The following is a 19,628-nucleotide window of genomic DNA, read 5'->3' as shown; positions in this document are numbered from 1 at the left end:
GTAGTTTTATAGTTTTGTATTTTACATTTAGTTATCTGACCCATTTGAGTCACTTTTTGTCAAGGGCAAAGATTGTTTTAAAAAGATTTAAAAAATGGGCAAAAAAACCTGGCAATGTTAATCAAATAAAAGAAAGCACAAAATAATAACACTGGAATGAAAGAGTGAATATCGTAACAAATTTTACAGGTATTAAACTTATAAAAAGGGATTATGAATATGTTTAAGCTGATACATTCAATAATTTGAAGAAATAAAAAATTCCTTGAAAAATATAACTTACGAAAACTCAAGAAGAGCTAGAATATCTGTATAGCTTTATGCCTATTAATTGACTTTAATTGATAATAAAAAAAGCTTCCCACAAGGAAAAATCTAGATCCAGATAATTTCAGATGACATCAATCTTACACATATTCTCTCAGAAAATAGATAAGGAGAGAACAATTCCCAACTCATTTTCTGAGGCTATCCTAATTCTGATACCCTGACAAAGACATTACAGTATAGGCAAATTATAGACAAATATCCCTGGATCCACAAAAATCTTCAACAAAATACAAGCAAATTGATTCTAGTAATGTAAAAAAAGAATAATGCATTTTTAGCAAGTGCAGTTCATCCCAGGAATAAAAGCTTGATCCAGATTTCAAAAGATTGATCACTGTATTTCACAATTCATAATAAATTTTTAATACTGACAAAATATCATATTACATGATATGTTTGATGGTATACCTAAGGGTATACTTTATTTGGTTGAGAAAAGGCAAGCATGTCTTCTATTCATCACTGTAATTCAATTTCTAGCCACAGCATTAAGGAAAGAAAAAAAAAAAAGACGTGCATTGGAAAGAAAGAAGTAAAACTGTCTATTTGCAGATGACAGGATATTCTACATATAAAATCCTTAGTAATCTATTCAAAGGTTACTAAGAACTAATAAGTTAGTTTATAGGATACAAGATTAATATACAAAAGAAACTGCATCTCTATATACTTTCTACAAACAATTGAAAATGAAATTAAAATAGCAATACTATTTACAACAACATTTAAAAATATAGGGCCTTAGAGTCTTGGGGCAGACAGGACATAACAAGTACCAACCCTAAAAGAAAAAAAAATTTTTTTAACAACCTCTGGAAGTGGAGGAAAGAACTTGATTAGTTCTATAGCTACAACAGGGAATGCCTTCAAAAACCCTCTCACTGCACTCCTTCCTCTATTGTACAAGAGTTTACACTACAGTCAAAATACAAGGCTTTCTCCTAGTGCTGAATGGGTCAAAATGATCCTGATTCTTAGAAGAAAGTGTAAGTCCAGGATATGGGCCTTTTAACCTCATGGTCAATCCTCACCTCCACATTTGCTTCTCTGAATTAAAAATATCATCAAGATCAGTTCCTTCTCCCTCAAATCTGGGACACTGCTCTGTAGAGAGAGTGTCCTTGTTCATTCAATCCATATTTATTGGAGGCTACTTTGTGCCTAGGCACTGTGCAAGTGTTGGAGATATTATCTGAAACGATATACGCCTTCTCTCAATTTGGGTATCAGGTGAGAAATTAGTCAACGGCAACCATGAAGTATTAGAGAGGAATGAGTAGGATATGATAAATTGAGAGTATTTAGGAAGAGCATCCAGTCCACCTCTGAGTGCTGGGGATGGGGTATCAGTGATTCCAGAAAGATGATGGGAGGTGGGTAGGTGAAGCAAATTCATCTGAACTGCACTAGCAAAATATGGCGTGTAAGTGACACATTCCTGGTTTCCTGTGTAGATTTTTCTCTGTTGGCATAACGTATTTGTTATTGAGGAAGGAGTCTCTTCTCATTCCATCTTACCCTAGAAGCTTCAAATCAACACAATTTTAATTTTAATAGTAAAAACCAAAAATTTTCACCAACTATTATTTGGAGAAGCCAAAAACATTACATATTTCCCTCCTTAATGACTTCTTTAAAGATCTGATATAAAATAGTGCCTTAGTGATGTTTCATTTTTTCTTCTTTCTTTTGTTCCGTTGACCTCCTGTCTTATTAAATATGCATCATTTTGGTGTTTCACGAACTGTTTGCTCAATAGTAAGTGGTAAAACGAACGACGGATACACAAAAGAATATCATAATTGCCCTATGTGACCAGTATCTTCTTAGCATCTCTTAAAGTAAGTAATTATTCTGTCCTTTTTCATAAATGGAAATTCTTTCAAACACAAGTCACTGAGATTTAAGGACATTTATAATGTTTATTACCTATTCCAAACCATGCTTCATCCTCCAAATGATTTCACAACAAATCTTGTTTTAGCACAATTCAAAACCTTTCTGAATTATAATGTCTACCAGTAAAAACTTCATCTCTAGCTGAAGAAGATAGCTGTTATAAAATTCTCACCATTCTTTACGAGAGGGTGTGCATTAAAGAACACACCTATCCATTGAACATTCATTTATTCTAGGTGCCAAGATTGTGCTGGGAATATGATGATCAACAAGGTAGACACAATCCTTGCTCTCTTGGAACGTACATTCTAGTCAAGAGGAGCACCATTAAATAAATAACTGGATAATAAGTACATATATCCATAAATACATACTTACATGGAATTTTTATCTGAATCTATCTCCCTATCTCCTGGATGTCTTATCAAGGCAACTAGTACACCTCCTATTTTCTGATCACCAGATCCCACTAGGAGAGTGTCATCAGTGTAGTTGTCCAGCATGAAAGCTGGGGGATGATGACATAGTCAAGGGACCTCTGGATTATATGTTATGGTGCAGAACCAGAGAGTTGATCTTGCCCTGAGACAAGACAGTAAATTGTCCTGCTTTTCTATCAAATAAAGAAATCGAATACCTTCTGCAGTTTTGTGTTTATAGAGACAATGAAAAACACGTGTGGCCAATAAATAGATGCATACCAGGTGTCAGGGGCTGTCTTGAGTTGTTCCAGTAATGAGGTCACCTTTGAAAAATCAACTGCAGTTGGTGCAATCACCTAATTAAGCTTTTGAGAATCCTCTGTCTTTTTCCAGTATCCGTATAGCTTGTGCATAAATTAAACAGGTGAGTTAAATGGGGGATGTGATTGCAGTCACTACCCTTGCAACCTTCAAGTATTCGGTGGTGACACTTTTCTCTATGATTCCCCTAGCGATGTGATTTTGCTTTGGCTCACTTCTTGTTACTTTGCTAGGGAGGTTAAGGTCTAGGTCTTTGGGGAGTATTTTGGTTTGTTTGTGTGTTTTGAGGGGTGATTTTCTGCCTTGAAAGCCTTCATGATAAAGTCAGAGAGTTAATAACAGCTGCTGAGTATATGTATTCTAACTCTTCACTCAGGAAGGGGAAAATTAAGTACAGAATGGGTTTGCAGAACCACAGCGCCCCTTGTGACGCTGATTAAGAACAAAATTTCTATTTATCCCCTGCCAGCGGACCACAGTGCACTCTGGGCTAGAATTAGAATGCAACAATCCCCAGAAAGATCTGGGTATTTCCCTTTTCCTATGATAGTCACTCTGGTAAATAATTGCAGGTCCTTTGGGGAAAAATGAGGAGAAAGAATTAAGTACTTGTGATGGAGGACCCCTCTCTGAGTGTACCCAGACTCCAGTGCTCTAACTCAGGTCTGGAAATTAAGTGAAGAGCCATGATTTTTCTATTGTGATTTAAGTCAAGTCCATTTTCACCACGACAGAAATTACCTATAGATTAAGTGGGACCTTACTGGGATACCCAAGTATCCAGTCCAAAAGAGACCATGACTTTTTAGCCAATTCCAAAGATCACTGTGTGTTCCACTTTCTATGACCATTTCAGCCTTATCACCCACTATGAGAATCACCCACCTTGACTCTGGTGGTTAAGTTGCTACCTGCCTCCTCCACCCTGATAATCCTTTATTTCCATTAAATGCTAGAAACCATTTCAATGTCAACATCTCCCACCTTCATTCGTGGCCAAAGAGGAGAGACAATGCAGCAGTCAGTGTCTTGATGAAAGAATAGTCTTCTGGGTCTTCTCAGGGACCAGTAGGGAGTAGGTGAGCCAATCCTCCTTGATAATGCCACTCTAATATCCCTAGCTCCATAACCTCTCACATACCCTTTATATTGCAGACAGGAACTTCTAGCATCTCAACTTCATTCAGTATAGTACCTGTCAAGACCAGGATTTAGATAACCAAGTGAACAAACCATTAGAACCTTTCCCACCTATTCAAGCTTGTACATCAAACACAGACTCTCCGATAATTACTCCCACATTGATAAATTATGTCCCTCTTTCTTCCCTGGGCTAGCAACCTCAGAATACACACACACACACACACACACACACACACACACACACACACACACAAACACACACACACGCGCACACATTTTCCTTCCCCTGAATCTTGCTGATATAATTTTATAACAGCCAAATATTGTATTATGTAGGCATGTGGCTAATTACTATTAACTAAACTCTAGATCCAATTAATTTTTTCATTAATTTCCTCTTTTTGCTCCAGGACCCAATCCAGGGTACAACTAGTTGTCATATCTCCTTGTTCTCATTTGGTATGTGACAGTTTCTTAGCCTTTCCTTGTTTTTTATGACTGTCAGTTTTGAGGAATACTGTTCAGGTACTTTACAGAATGCCACTCATTTTGAGTTTGTCTGATATTTTGTAGAATTGTAACTTTGGGGAAATAATTCTACAGAGATGAGTGTCCTTTTTATCACAGTGTATCAGGAGTTAAAAAAAAATCCACATGACATCACTGGTGATGTTAACCTTCATCATTTGGTTAAGGTGGTATCCACTGGAAGGTTGCTACTTTCCCTTTTCCATATTCTATTCTATGGAAGCAAGTCACTAAGTTCTCTGGGAATTTTAAAGCTAAAACAAGTGGAATAGATTCAACATATATTTAAAGGAGGGATCCTTGGACTATGCAGGTTGTAAGGAAGGCTGTCTGCAAGGTGGGTAATAAAGCTGACACAGGAGAGAGATGTTGATGAGAAATGTACAGAATCATGATAGTATTTCCACACCCTGAGGTTCAGAGAAGCCCCCTGCCTTCTGGGGGGCACCACTATTGTACCACTATTGTGCCAGAAAATCTCCCTTTTCACCTAAACTAGTTTAGGTTGGATTTCTATATGTACAGTTAAAAAGATGCCAAGTAACATACTACCTCACTGGATTGCTATGAGAATTAAATGATAAAAAGTATGCAAAGTGAGTGCCTACTGCAGAATGAGACAGAGAAGTACCGATAAATGTTGGATATTATTATTATTAACTGATGCAGATTCGTATTTTGAATCTATTATATTCAAATGTATTATGGAAATAAATTAATGGTCATGAATCTCTTGACAATACTTGAAAATCTGAGATCATATGTTAAGAATATTTATTATTGTAGCATTGGACTCAATGAGAAGTGAAAAGAATTGCAGCTATAACAAGACCTTGCTGCTTGTTCAATAACTAAGTCATGTTTGTGTTAGAATTAGAGGCAAGAAAAGAGCAGCCTGATATTTGAAGTGCATAATTATCCACATTCTTTTTCCCCGAGGAAAGGGCCATCAGAGCTAAGTCTTTTAGTCAAGAAGCATCTTTGATTCACATATACTATGAGCATCCTTAATGTCCCATGACTATTACCTAGAGCAGTTTTAGTCTTGAAGTGCAGAGAGAGGGGGAAATGAACATTTATATCTTTAGTACATATCACTAGTTGATCTGTTATGACATTTATCTATGGTCATGAAATGAAAGAATAATTTGGGCATTAATGACTTTGATTACTCCCATTTAATTCTCCATTTTATACATTTTTTTTCACAATGGGAAAATAACAGGTATCAAAAAGACAAGCTTTTAATAGCTCTTCAATGAAGCCATCATGATATTTCCATTTCTCTTAAAGAACTCAATTATGAATTACTTCACATTCCTAATTTAGTTCTGATTTTCTAAAAGCAAATTTAGTATGAAAGAAGTACAAGGGAGAGGCAGCCCAGTGTCCAAGTGTCTAAAATGGGCTCTCTCTATGTAATAGAGGCAGAATATGCTCAGCGGTCAGTGCCAATATCTGGGAAAATTAGAGATGCTTGGCAGTGTGGCACAGATCATATTGAAGGCATTCCAACTTCAAGTTACCAAGAAGTTTGGTAAGAAAACATCAAGGAGGGAAGAAGGGGCTATACTGAGCTTTCCCCAGACAAAATGGTGAGTCAGACAAAGTCTACATGCCATGTCGTCCTACCCCCAGCATCAGTCCCCTCCATCCTTTCTCCAGTTCATGAAACTGGGGACTTTGTGCTTAGACCCATTGTTTCAGACCTAAACATTCACCTCCCTTTATAATCCATTAATGCGTCAGCGAACATCTATTGAACAATGAAGAAGATAAAAATACACACATATATAAATTTGCCATAGTCCCAATCCTCCATGGACTTGTGTTTCAGTGCGGGAGGAAAAACAAGTATATAGATAATGAAAGCAAATGGGAGAGTGGTGTAAGAGAAGGACAAAGAACTGCACTGGTGAGATAAAGGAGAACTAGGAAAAGAGGAATAATCAGAAGTGTGGATTAAGAAGGTGTGGTGTCCGGTCAGAATGGCCATCATCAAAAAATCTACAAACATGCTAACACATATATATGGAATCTAAAAAAAAAAAAAAAAAAAAATGGTTCTGAAGAACCTAGGGGCAGGACAGGAATAAAGACACAGATGTAGAGAATGGACTTGAGGACATGGGGAGGGGGAAGGGTAAGCTGGCACAAAGTGAGAGAGTGGCATGGACTTATATATACTACCAAATGTAAAATAGATAGCTAGTTGGAAACAGCCGCATAGCACACGGAGATCAGCTCAGTGCTTTGTGACCACCTAGAGGGGTGGGATAGGGAGGGTGGGAGGGAGATGCAAGAGGGAGGAGATATGGGGATATATGTATATGTATAGCTGATTCACTTTGTGATAAAGCAGAAACTAACACACCATTGTAAAGCAATTATACTCCAATAAAGATGTTAAAAAAAAATCTACAAACAATAAATGCTGGAGAAGGTGTGGCGAAAAGGGAACCCTCTTGCACTGTTGGTGGGAATGTAAATTGATACAGTCACTATGGAGAACAGTATGGAGGTTCCTTAAAAAACTAAAAATAGAACTACCATATGACCCAGCAATCCCACTACTGGGCATATACTCTGAAAAAACCATAATTCAAAAAGAGTCATGTACCAAAATGTTCATTGCAGTACTATTTACAATAGCCAGGACATAGAAGCAACCTAAGTGTCCATCGACAGATGAATGGATAAAGAAGATGTGGCACATATATACAATGGAATATTACTCAGCCATACAAAGAAACGAAATTGAGTTATTTGTAGTGAGGTGGATGGACCTAGAGTCTGTCATACAGAGTGAAGTAAGTCAGAAAGAGAAAATCAAATACCGTATGCTAACACATATATATATAGAATCTAAAAAAAAAAAAAGTTCTGAAGAACCTAGGGGCAGGACAGGAATAAAGATGCAGATGTAGAGGATGGACTTGAGGACCCGGGGAGGGAGAAGGGTGAGCTGTATGAAGTGAGAGAGTGGCATGGACATATATACACTACCAAATGTAAAATAGATAGCTAGTGGGAAGCAGCCACATAGCACAGGGAGATCAGCTCGGTGCTTTGTGACCACCTAGAGGGGTGGGATAGGGAGGGTGGGAGGGAGCCGCAAGAGGGAGGGGATATGGGGATATTTGTATATGTATAGCTGATTTACTTTGTTATACAGCAGCAACTAACACAACAATGTAAAGCAATTATACTCCAATAAAGATGTTACAAAAAAATAAAAAATAAAAATAAAAGAAGGTGTGGTGTGAGAAATGCTGAGTGAGGAGTCCTTAGAAGACCATGTGCAAAGAAGTCAATGAGGAAGAAGATTAAGGAAAAGATGGATTTGATGATTTTAATATAACTATAAAATGCAGTTTAAATGAAGTGATTCATCGATTGCATTCATTTATTCATAAACAAATACTAAAAAAGGGAACAAGCGAATTGCAGTGATCCATATGAAGACATAATACATTTACTATAGGAAGGTCAGCATTTCTCCTCTATATGTTCAGGATTGGAGGCAAAAGAGAAATATCTCACTTTTTATTGTCAAATGGTTTACATAATTATCAGGTATGTTAAATCAAAAAAGGAAGAATGGGCTTTAAGAATATGGAAAATGTCCTTTGCCCATAGAGACAGATTATCTACTGGAGGCCTCAGCTGACTGAAGGCTCATTAGAAGACTTTAATGAGTGGCACCACCTTGGAAGTATCTATGGCCCCGAAATAAAGACAAAAAGGCAGCAAAGAGAGACTAACTGCTACACTTAGGCAGGCAAATCAAAGCACCTCTTCCTAAAAAGAGATAGGAAAAATCACTTCTAAGCATCATTATCCTTTTGCTCTTTTCTGAATAACTCAAATCAACTGATATCCCACCAGGGGCTTGCTGTCCTTTTTGTTCTATGGGGAACCCTGCCTGTGGTGGATACCTATTATTTCTATCTTGCAAGCATCCCTTATCCCTTCTTCCGCTGACTGGATACTTTATTTCCTTTTGAGAGGTTTCTTCCCCTAGAGGATGCACAAGGATAGCCAACCAGACTCCTTTGACAAAGACTGATCTGCTCATCAGAGCACAAGGTTTGCTTTCTTTGTAAGATCGCAAACTTTGTCATCTGTGTAGGGCTGGAACTGCACTCTGGACACAGTCTGATGGAGAATGAAGCCAAACCAGAAAGCAATGCTGAGAGCAAGTGAGAGAGAGAGAAACACATTCTAGCTGATGTTGTTAAGCCTTGGATAAGCCCAACAACCCCTTGTACTTCTGAGTTACATGGCCCAGGGAATTTCCTTTTTTGCCTAAGTTAGTTAGAGTTGAGTTTCTGTCACTTGCTATTAAGAATCCTGAATGCAATATGTTTTCGAACTACACATTTGGGTAGGAAATCATAGTCTTTACTGTGAAATCAAAATCTGCCCGTTTTCATGATTATGCTTAGTATGCATGCTATAGTATGAAGATGTTCAGATAATCATACCCACCTTAAGATTAATTACTGAGAAAGGAAGAAGAAAAACAACCAGGATGAAGATAAAGTATATTTTTCATTTTCTTTCACTACCTACAGAAAGGAATGGGTGAGTTGTCCTGATACTCTAAGGGAAATTCCATTTTGATCTTCCCAATGAATTGCTCATGGAAAATTAGGAAAATGATGTTGTCATTACAAAGTGGCTCTAGTCTTGGAGATGACATCTATCGGAGGCACACACTAAAGGAAGAAGGAGTCAAGAAGCTGGAGACTAGCAAGTAAAATGTCAAACATTAACTAATCATCTATTTTGGGCTAGACATGGCACTAAATTTAAGTGGGGAAGGAAGGAGGAAACTTAAGAGGGAGGACAACTTGGTCCAGATACACACATACCACTCAGTTCTGTGAAAAATCACAACTACATTACTTAGTAGGGTTAGCAAAACCTCATTAATTTGTAACAATGGTAAAAGAAAGTAGGCTTACAAAGAATCTGAACTGTGAGATATAAAATACATCCCCAGTGACTGCATTGTTCTTAGAAGATTCTCGGTAAATTCTCTCTGAATGAATGAATAAAAACGAAACACATCACTTTCAACAGAATACACACAATCTAAGCTGTGAATGTTGAGAAAGAAATTAGGGGTAAAATAATGGAGAACAAAACTCATATTTGGCATTTTTCTATTCTGAGCACTCCACAGAGAAAAATCTATTTTTTTTCTGCCCTTATCAGGTAAAGCTATTGATTCAGGGGAATAGGTTATGCGGAAACCATGGAAGTTTCTAGTCAGGCAGACTCTGGGTTCAACACTATTACTCCAGGCAACAGACGAGCGTCTCTGAAGTTCAACGTCCTCATCTGTCAAATGGGAACAATAATGATTCTCTTACGGGATGGTTGTGAGGGGTGAGTTAAATACTGACGGGAATTTGACCCAGGAAACTTTTGTACCTCTCATTTTAAGGGAGGAAAATTTTCAAAAGTAGATGATCAGGAATTAAGGTAGAATACACTGAAAATGAATAGCGGGGATAGTTTGTTTGCAGGTGAGGCGGCTCTGAGACCTCGAGGTTGGAAGAGCCGGATGCTCAGGACACCTAGGACGCTTCCTGGCCCGACGTGGCAAGAGGACAGACCCCTCTCTGCGCAGGGTCACCAAATGGCCCGGTTCCAGTTTAGGTGTCAGAATCTACCCACCTCCAGTTTGCGTCCTTTTCTTTTTGCAACTTAAAGTCGGACAGGAGGAGGAAAGGTGGAGGTAAAACGTGCGTTAAAAAAATTACAGTTCAGATTACAAGAACAACAAAATCACCAAGGTCGGGGTGGGTGTCAGCGAACTCTGCAAAATCCTGCGGAATGAGGAGTCATAAACGGCCTGAAAAGAATTCTACATTTTAATTTTAGAAGCTCTTTCCAGAGTCCCCTACAACCTGCCGCTTGCCACCCTTTGGTCCTCTCTCCCGGCTATTGATCATCACCTTCCTTTCCTCCTTTTTCCTTCCAGCAAAAGTAAGCATCCAAAAAACTTTAATTCTTCTCCAGAAGTCCTAAGCCAATTTCGCAGTCGCGGAGCTTTTTCACTGCTTTAACCCAACTTTCTTTCGTTTCTTTGGCGAGAACCTGAAATCAGGGCTGCCCGACAGGCTGGAGCCCTACATCGGGGAAGCGTGGGGCTTAGTTCCGGCGAAACCCTCAGGTGCCTGTGCGGGAAGCTAATTTTCCCCCGGGGTGGGGTTCAGAGTGCCGGCAGGGACCTAGCAGGACGCTCGCTCAGGTTCCCAGCCCCAAGTCCCTGGCGGCGGGGACGCGCGCGCGCCGGGGGTGGGCGCTTTAAGCCCGAGCGGCGACTGCCGCACTAGCTAATTTTAGCGGCGCGTCGCCCCCCCTTTCCCCCGGCCTCCGGCTTGGTAGCCTCCGGCTGGCGGCCGCCGCTCCGCGGCTCCCTCCTGTCTCCCCCGCCGTCACTCGCTCTTGGTAGCGTCCACGCGGGCAGGTCTGGAAACTGAGCATGTCTGGAAGCGCTCGGCGGCCTCGGCGGCGGCGGGGGCAGAGCCAGGCTGCGTCAGGCTGAGCCCATTCACCGCGCGGCCGCAGGAGCGTAGCGCCGACGCCGCGCCGCCCAGCCCCGCCGAGAGGGGCGCACTCGCCGCCGCGGGGCCCGCCGCCGCTCACCGCAGCCCCCTCCTGGCGACCCGCAAGTAAGTTTGTGAGGCGGCTGGGCGGTGGGGCGAGGGCTTGGCGCCCCGGGGAAGCCCACGCTGGCAGGCGGGAGGCACGGCTGGCGCTCGGAGAACCGGCTGGCCGCTGCCCCAGGTGCCCGGCGCCTCGGCGAGCCTCTTGGCCAATTTGAAAGTAGTGGCCACTGGGATGTTCTAGCGGGGTAGAGGGGGCCGGCAAAGCAGGAAGTCTGAACTGACTCCGGCGGAGGCCGAGGGGGCCGACTTGGGCAGAGGGAAGGACCGCGCAGCGAGAGAGCGGGCTGGTGCGGGATGGGTTTGGGATGCGGGCTGCCGGCCGAGAACAGCCGCAGAGGGAAAGCCGGGTGTCTCCGGGGGGATAGGGTTGAGAGCGCCGTGTGGGAGGCATAGTAGAGGGTGAGCGTGTCCTGACCGGAGGGGCGGGAGGGAAGATGGATGGAAAGTGGGGCGCGTGGAAAGCGGATTTGAACCAGAGCTTAGGACGCCGGTGGAAGGGGCCGTGGGCTCCGGAAACGAGTGGACTCGAATAATTTGGGGAGTCTGTACCAGGTCAGGGCGATATAATGATGGAGAGGGACAGCCTTGGATCGAGGTCTTCGAAGCGAATACGCGAGGCCAAATGTTGGGAACTGGCTGGACAGAGGATGGAGGCAGAAAGTGGCCTGGAAGGGCCAGTAGGAAAATCGCTGAGGGATTTGGGTGAAGGGGAGGAGGGGAGCGGTGCAGAGATCGAGCGGAGGAACGGGGCTGCTGGTGGGGCTAAAAGGCTCAGGAAAGGCTTGGAGGCTACTACGTGCGGTCCCCCTGAATAGTGACTTAGTAGCGGTTCTCTGAGGTTTACTTGCACGCCAGGCTCCTCCTTCATCTTCTACCTCGCTTGTTAACAGGGCAGCTCGCCTTAGGCAAGCTTGTAGATTTGGACAGATTAAGCCACCGGGAAGGTAGTCATTTGCAGGGGAGCCGCCAGTGCTTCTCTTGAGTGGTTCCCGGCACCCTCAGGGTGCAATGTAGGGTCTGAATGTGTGTGTTTCAGGGGGTGGGGGAGGGTGATTTCTGCTCTAGGCCACAGGAATCCGCGGTCTCGCCCGGGAGGTACGGTGTTTGGGGCCGGGAAGTCAGGCAGAAGTCTGCAGTGAGCAACTCGCGGCGGGGCGTGTGAGTATGCGTGTGTGCGCGCCTGTGCGCGTGTTGCCCGCCCGGGGTCGCGTGTGTTGCTGCAGTCTGTCTCCATGACGAGGAGATCCAGGGCTCCACAGGCGGCACGGGGAGGGGATTAAAGGAAACGTGCTTTCCTACCTCTCTTCTGCCTCCTTTCCCTAGGGTCACATTCTTTGCTCGTCCAGTGATGCTCTTCTCTAACCTCTTCCCCCGACTCCTGCACATCCCAAACCTGACGCCGGTCTTGTCCTCTGATTCGGTACCCCGGAGGACGCTGCTGTCCCTCCTCTGCCAGAGGGAATCCGAGGAGTCCCGCTGGTTAGAGGGGCTCCCGAATCCACCAGTCTTTCCCTGGGGCGTCACTGCGGGGGTCCTCAGTTCACTCTGCTGCCCCTGCAGGTGACGCAGTGTTGTTGCCCCACGGATCCCAGTGATGGCTCCAAATAGCCAGCACTTACTGGTTCTCGCGAGGTGGGTCTCCCCGGAGTTCCCCACAGGTGATTTTAACTTAAAAAGAAAAAGATCAGATTAGTAGAAAAAACAAGCACTGAGGGCTAAAAGCTTTATGTAAAAGCGCCTCTTAGAGTAACAAATATTTTACCCACCAACCACAAGAAGGGAAGAAGCTTCTACAGCGTATGCATCTGAAAATGGAGGGGAGGGGGCGGCGGAGCGGGAGTTGTCACCATGTCCACGGCTTCTTAGACTCCGTCCAGCTTGATATTTCCTGTCCTCCGTGCCATATTTTAAGCGAGACTTTACCAAATACAGGAAATGAGGATGAAGGCGACTCTGGAAACCTGTGCCATCTGTGGAAGGACTCAGAGAAGGGAGAGCGAGAGCTGTGCTTACTGTCTGCCAGATATTTCAGAGAGCTGGGCTCTGAGATTGTGTGTTCAGACATCAGAAATCATTCTGAACATCCAAATTGCAGGGGGGAGACTCAGATGAAGGGAAGTGAGAAACTCTAAAAAAGTGATGAGGACCACAGTTTGGGGTTGTCTTGCAAGGGGATCGCTGACCTGTGGAGGGACACAGCAGAAAGAACAGCAAGCTGCTAATGGCCAGGGGCATATCGTCTTATTCCATAGGACAGTGGCTGGCCCAGTTTCTAGTACAGTTACTACTGAAAAATATCTTTTGAAATATGGCCATGATTCTGGATATCTGTAGGGTGAAAAGTTTGCATAAAAAGACATATACTGTCGTTTTCTGCTTCTATTACTGCGTTTGTTTCATTGATTATTATTAGAACATGTGGTGAAGGTAAAATAAATTATTATCTTACCCATGAATCCTGTTCTCCCCAGACTGCTGCTCAAATAGATATAACCAAATATGTTTGCCTGTTTTTTGTTTTTGGGAGTCATGGAGGAAGGAGAGTTGGGCAAATTGATTAGGATGTCAAATAAAGGCAGAGTTTAGGCACCTGAAGATCTTTTGGGTGCGTGGAGGTGAAAGCTTCATTTATATAATGCTAAATTCAGTGCAAAATGAGAAAACCCTTCTGTCTCCACTCCTCACCTCCTGCATTTGAAATACAAAGGATTGTACCCTTGGGCTGGTTCCTAGTCCTCTGAAGCCTAGCTTAATAATTTTCCTGGAGGATTGTTCCCTAAATTCAGGTACACTTTAGGAAATAATCAATGGACTCTTTGCAGCCCTAAGGTAAAGTCATTTAAAAAAAAAAAAAAGTGGTGAAATGGCTTGATGAAGCAGAATAATGAGTGAGAGAAATATTAACCAAAGTGGAAGAAGAGAAATCACTTTCTCTTGCCTCAGGGATAGATCTTACTGATAGGCTTAGAACAGTGGTTCTCAACAGGGGCAGTTTTGCCCCCCAGGGGACACTGGCAATGTCTGGAGGTGTTTTTGGTTGTTACAACTGGGTGGGGAGGGGTGCTACTGGCATCTCGTGGGCAGAGGCCAGGGATGTTGCTAATATTCTACAAGGCATTGGGTAGTCCCCCATAACAAAGAGTTATCCAACCCCACATGTCAGTAGTGCTGAAGATAAGGAACCCTGGCTTAGAACTAGGTATGATTATAATGAAAAGCAGCTCCTGTCAGGATGCTTTCACGTATTCCTATTGGAAGTCTATCTTGAAAATCAAGAGTAGTTAATATTAAGAGACTTTCTTTGCAAATGGCCCCATATTCAAAAACAGTTGCTTTAAGGAAATTAAAGAGGTTTCCTTTTAGCAGAACTTCTTTTCAGCCTTCAAAAAAAAAAGTCCTAAAGTAGATTGGGAATGTCTGAAAAGACATATATAGTATGCATAGGAACTGAGTAAACATTTTTTTGATGAAAACAAGTTAAAACTGTTCTGCCACTGTATTTTTCACTGTACTTGTTTGGTAATTGCTTTTAAAAATACATAGTTTTAAAATTAATTTAATTTAAATTACAACTAATAAATTCTTCATGTAGTGAGGGATTGAACCGAATCAGAGAAAAATGTTAGCTGAACACTTATTAGAAGCCTCATGAAGTGTTCCAAAATGAAACCTTAGTATTTGTAGACCTCTGCCCAGGAAGGTAAGAACCCTGTATAATTTTCGTGCATTTAGTTTCAGTTTTAAATCGACAGCAAGGCATGTATTGAGAAGCAAACCTTTCTGGCTTGCAGCACAATACACTGCCTGGAGAGGGGAAACAATAGCTTACACTCTTGGATGTAATAAGATCAGGGAAGTGTTCTAAGAACACCTGTGTGCAGGAACTCAGAACGCTTGCTTGATAAAACCTTTGTCATGATCACACTGAGGCCTGGAGAAACTAAACAGATTTAGTCAGTATTTCTACCCTCTCCCCTCCATCTCCCTCACCTGCCAGCACTTTTGTTGGTGGGTCGGTTTCAGAATTCATTCTAAAGGGATCCTCATTAGGACTGCTAACTTCCCTTCTTGTTCTAATAACCATTCCCTCCATCCTTGGCCGTCACCATCCCTCAGTCCTTCAGGAATTCATGCAGCAGAAGAGTCTCCTGCTTAGTTTCTGGGGCACCCAGTAACCTCTCCTTTTCTCCTGTGTGTACAAAGACAAACAGCTCTTTCCTGCTTCTAAGAGGAACAGAGATTTGTGTCTCTCTTGGAAAAAGGCAGTGGGGAGAGTCCTTGTTTTCCACAGAGGCAACCTCAGTTTCTCTGCTTGCATCCTTGAACTGTCTTGTTCAGTTGTTTGTTCAGTTGCATATTCTTGATTTTAGGAAGGCTTCCTCTTCCCAAAGACACAGTGAAAGAACTGAGGAAGACAGAACTTCACTGTGAGCCGCACTGGTGTTGATAGAGGGCACCTCTCATGGGCTTGTATGAAGCCTCAGGAATATGATTTGAACCAATGATAATTCTATTTGTAAATTCGACAAGCATTTGTAAATTCAACAGTAGCAGGTTCTGTTCTAGGCACTGGGGCTCTGCATTTGCAATGCCGAGCTGCATTGTGCATTGCAACCGGTTTGCAAAACCAAGTTCGTTTAGAGTAATATACATATATTTCATGTATGTCTCAAAGTCTATCTATAAAAAGAAACACAGGATGGGTATTCGTTTTCATTAAAGTTGGAGAGGCTATAGAGATATATAGCCTTATTCTTAAAAATACTTCAGAACACAGTGTTGATATGCAGAAGGCAAAAGAAACCATTAGGGGGGAAACAGTTACATGTCTCTCTATAGATCAGACAAGGAGGGAGTGAGCAATCTGAGGTGAAAGGGGTCAGTTCTTATCTCCCTTTTCCTTTCTTTAGGAAATAGTTATTGATTTTGTTTGACATTTGAGGAAGGAGAGATGGTTTCCTTCCCCACAGATACTTGTTGAATGGATCTGTGCCCTTTTATACTTCTGATAGCCATAGTAGGAGGCAGTGGGCTGGCTGGTATGATGGTTAGAGTGAAGCAGAATTTCAAATCAATTTTGTCAATAATGTTTGTGACAAAGGCTCACTTTCAAAAACTGTGCATACCATGTCACTATTTTGATGAGACTAATATAAAGATTTCAGAGCTGAACATCTCTGCTGATTTGGCTACTAGGTACTACCTATGCTTTAAACTATCAGAGTATAAGCATTGGGAGTGGGGAATGAAATAATATGGCAGCTTCTCTTACCTATGAACAAACTTGCGGGCCACTGTGGCAGGTCATTGCCCAGCTGGAAGAAGGGTAGTGTCAAGGCTGGGAATTTGATTGAACAGTGTATGCTGTCCTTGCTGAATTCAAGAACAAGAAAAAGAACAACAAAAGCAGGAATTTGAAGTTTATGCTACAGCAGAGGCAAAGAGAGTTTCTGCTTTTAATTTCATTGTAGCTGATTATTGTTAAGGACAAGCAGCAGTAATGCATGAAAAAGGTAACCTCGCCTGTGGAAGGTTTCACTTTTGTTCATAAATGCTTGTTCATCTTAAGAAGCAAATAGCCTAGAACATATCCTGAGGCTTTCAGCCTTCAGTGTAAATAGCGTGTCTCTTCTATCTCTAGAATATTTGTTATGTGATATCATTTGGAATCTGAATACTGGGCTAAATTGGCTGGTGCAATCCCTTCTAATTTAGTGATTTAGAGTTGTCTCTGTCCTTTTAAAGAAGGTGGAAGAGATATACTGTTTGCCATTGGGAGCACAGTTATGGGTGCTGGAAGCAGCCTCTTTTACACACAGACGTGCCTGGTACTGGACATTGGTCTGGGACTCCACTGACCGAAACATAGATCTCAGTCTTCTGGATTATGAAGCCTGATTTTAACAATTTTGATTGGAACCAGAGCTGCGACCAGGCTTGTGAATCAATTGATGTTTTCGGAAAAGACCAAATGATGAGCCAGAATACTCGCCACCCATTGCCAGGAAGGAGGTACAGCAGTTTAAGGAGAATCAAGAGATTTGCAGTCAGATCTGGCACTCTTACTTAGTAGTTTTGTGACTTTAGATGGGGTTTTGTTTTTCTTTTTTAACTTCATGGAGCTCCAATTTCCTCATCTTTGAAATGGAGATTTTTTTTTTTTCCTGTAGAGTTCACTATAGGATTAGAGGAAATATTTTCAAAGCAAAAGTGCGTATTAATAGTGTTGGTGATGGTGGTGCTTATATGTCCTTCTAGTGCTGGAATTTAAATGGTTACCATCTAGGAAGTGGAAGTAGTGGGACCATTGGTGAGCAAGATGAGATGGAAAAGGACAATGGGAGTGGATCATAGTTAGGAAGGGGTTTTGGAGGTGAAGTAGTCTGATGTCCTCTTTTGACTGATGGGGCCTTGGGGACTCAGGATTATGGTGTGATTTGCCCAAGGTTATGCTGCATCATTTCAGTTGAGTCTACAATTTTTCAAAGTCTCCATCCTAACATTCTCCACCTTAAGAGCACACTTATTTTCTTGGTTAAATCCATGTTTCTTCTGTTTATCTAAAAATGGTTATTCAGCTCAAGAACCTCTCTTTTCAGTTGTTATATTCCAGGTGTTTTATAGGCAACTAAAGAAGGCATCAATGGATCTCTAATTGAATTTGTTTAGGAGTTCAACTCAGCTGTTCACTTAAATGATCAAGATGATCAAGTACATGTTTATTTTTTCCTAATTGGGGTGAACATTAGTAGAGTTTTAAAAACAAAAAAAAATGCCACTATGGATAATGTTCTTAAACTAGGTTATTGCTATTAATGACAAGAAAATTGAAGATTGGCCCTTGTTGATGGTTCTGTTGCTAAATTAATAGTTTCGTTTTTGTTTTAAATCAGTGCTGTTGCCATTGTGGTTTCTTGAAGAGTTTCAGATTCAATGAAAATGTTAAAACCTACATGTGTTGGAAGTACTTTGTGAGTTGTAAAGTATATTATGTATGTTGTCTCATTTGTAATTTATGGTAAAGATATATTATCAGTTGCAATAATGAAAGACTTAAAATTGAAAGCCAGGACAGAAAAAACATTCCCTTTCGAATCAGACAAACTTGAATTCAAATCTCCATTTTTTAGTCACTAGCTGTGAAAACTTGGACAAATTACTTGACTTTCCAGCTTCTCTTGTCCTTTGCAAATCACACCCACCAGATTACAGGTATGATTCTTGTGATGATTAAGTAAGATAAGCAAGTAAAGATCTTAGCATGATGCCTGGCACGCTTCTTTGTCCTGGTACACTGCTAATTCACCGTACTTCAGCTGTACCTCGAAAGTAATCATTTATACTTGAATTAGTTCAGTTTTTCACTGTAAAGAATCAGAAAACCTGATTTTAAGTGACTTGAGGGGAAAAAAAAAAAGAGAGACTTCATGAATGTGTAACTGAGTAAAATAGGGGAGTATATCTGGCTCCAGGTAGGACCTAATTTAAGGCTCAAACCATGTGACTAGTTCATTGTTAATGGGAGTGAGAATAAAAAGGTTGTTAGTAGTCCAGTTGGAAACTATGCATTAATTTCTTTTAAGTCTTCCAATAGCTTCCTCTTCTTGGACAGAAGCACACAGCCTTGCAAAAACAATAATAAATCCATTATAGATAGCTGTACATAGAAAAGTTTTGAGCTGCTTACATAGATTATTTTGTGGGAGGGAATGGAGTGAAGCTGAAATTTCAATGGAACCTACTAATAGTGGTAAGTCAAAATAAGATAAGCAGTAAAACACAGCAGAACAAAATTCAAAGCTTCAGTTTTGTAATTTATCAGAGTTCCTTAACTGAATTAAATAGAAACTTGTTCTGGGCAATCTAAGCAGAAAGGAATTCATCATATGGTCATGGAGTAGTTCATGGAATCGAAGGAAATGCTGAAGAACAAGACCTTGGAAAGGATGCCCCGCTGTCAGGTTGAGTCAACTCTAGCTGTTTTCTGTCATTGTGTCACTGTGCCCAAGACTCAGAATTCTGAGAGAGAGAGAAAGAAAGAGTCAGTTCAGAGAAAGAACAGGGCATCTTGACTGGCAGTCCACCAACATTGTGTTTCATGGGCCCAAGGGGCTACCAAGGCATAGTCTCTAATCTGCTCCTACCAGAAGGAGGGGACTAGATGATACCGGGCAGGCATACTCAACTCATGTCCACTACATAGATTCGGATGGGAAAAACTTGCTTCAGTGATGATGAATTACTAGAAGGGAAAAAAGGAAAACAAAAACAAAACAACAGCAACAACAAATAAAACGAG

The 19,628-nt window shown here is 41.6% G+C and overlaps 1 protein-coding gene across 4 annotated transcripts in view; it reads left to right on the top strand.

The window, feature by feature from the left end:
- Positions 1–11,227: 11,227 nt before the first annotated feature.
- Positions 11,228–19,628, top strand: part of OXR1 (oxidation resistance 1) — a 458,944-nt gene continuing 450,543 nt past the window's right edge. The window contains exon 1 of one of the 4 annotated variants that reach the window (XM_036830011.1): positions 11,228–11,332. The gene's annotated coding sequence lies outside the window, so the exon portion shown is untranslated. Of the gene's footprint in view, positions 11,333–11,430; positions 11,448–19,628 lie in introns of those variants that run through there. The other 3 variants (XM_036830008.1, XM_036830010.1, XM_036830009.1) reach the window with 3 other exon arrangements.

This window comes from Balaenoptera musculus, chromosome 17 (assembly GCF_009873245.2).
Source record: "Balaenoptera musculus isolate JJ_BM4_2016_0621 chromosome 17, mBalMus1.pri.v3, whole genome shotgun sequence".
NCBI lineage: Eukaryota > Metazoa > Chordata > Mammalia > Artiodactyla > Balaenopteridae > Balaenoptera > Balaenoptera musculus.
Note: the sequence above shows the minus strand (reverse complement) of the source record. Positions and strands in the feature narration are given on the sequence as shown.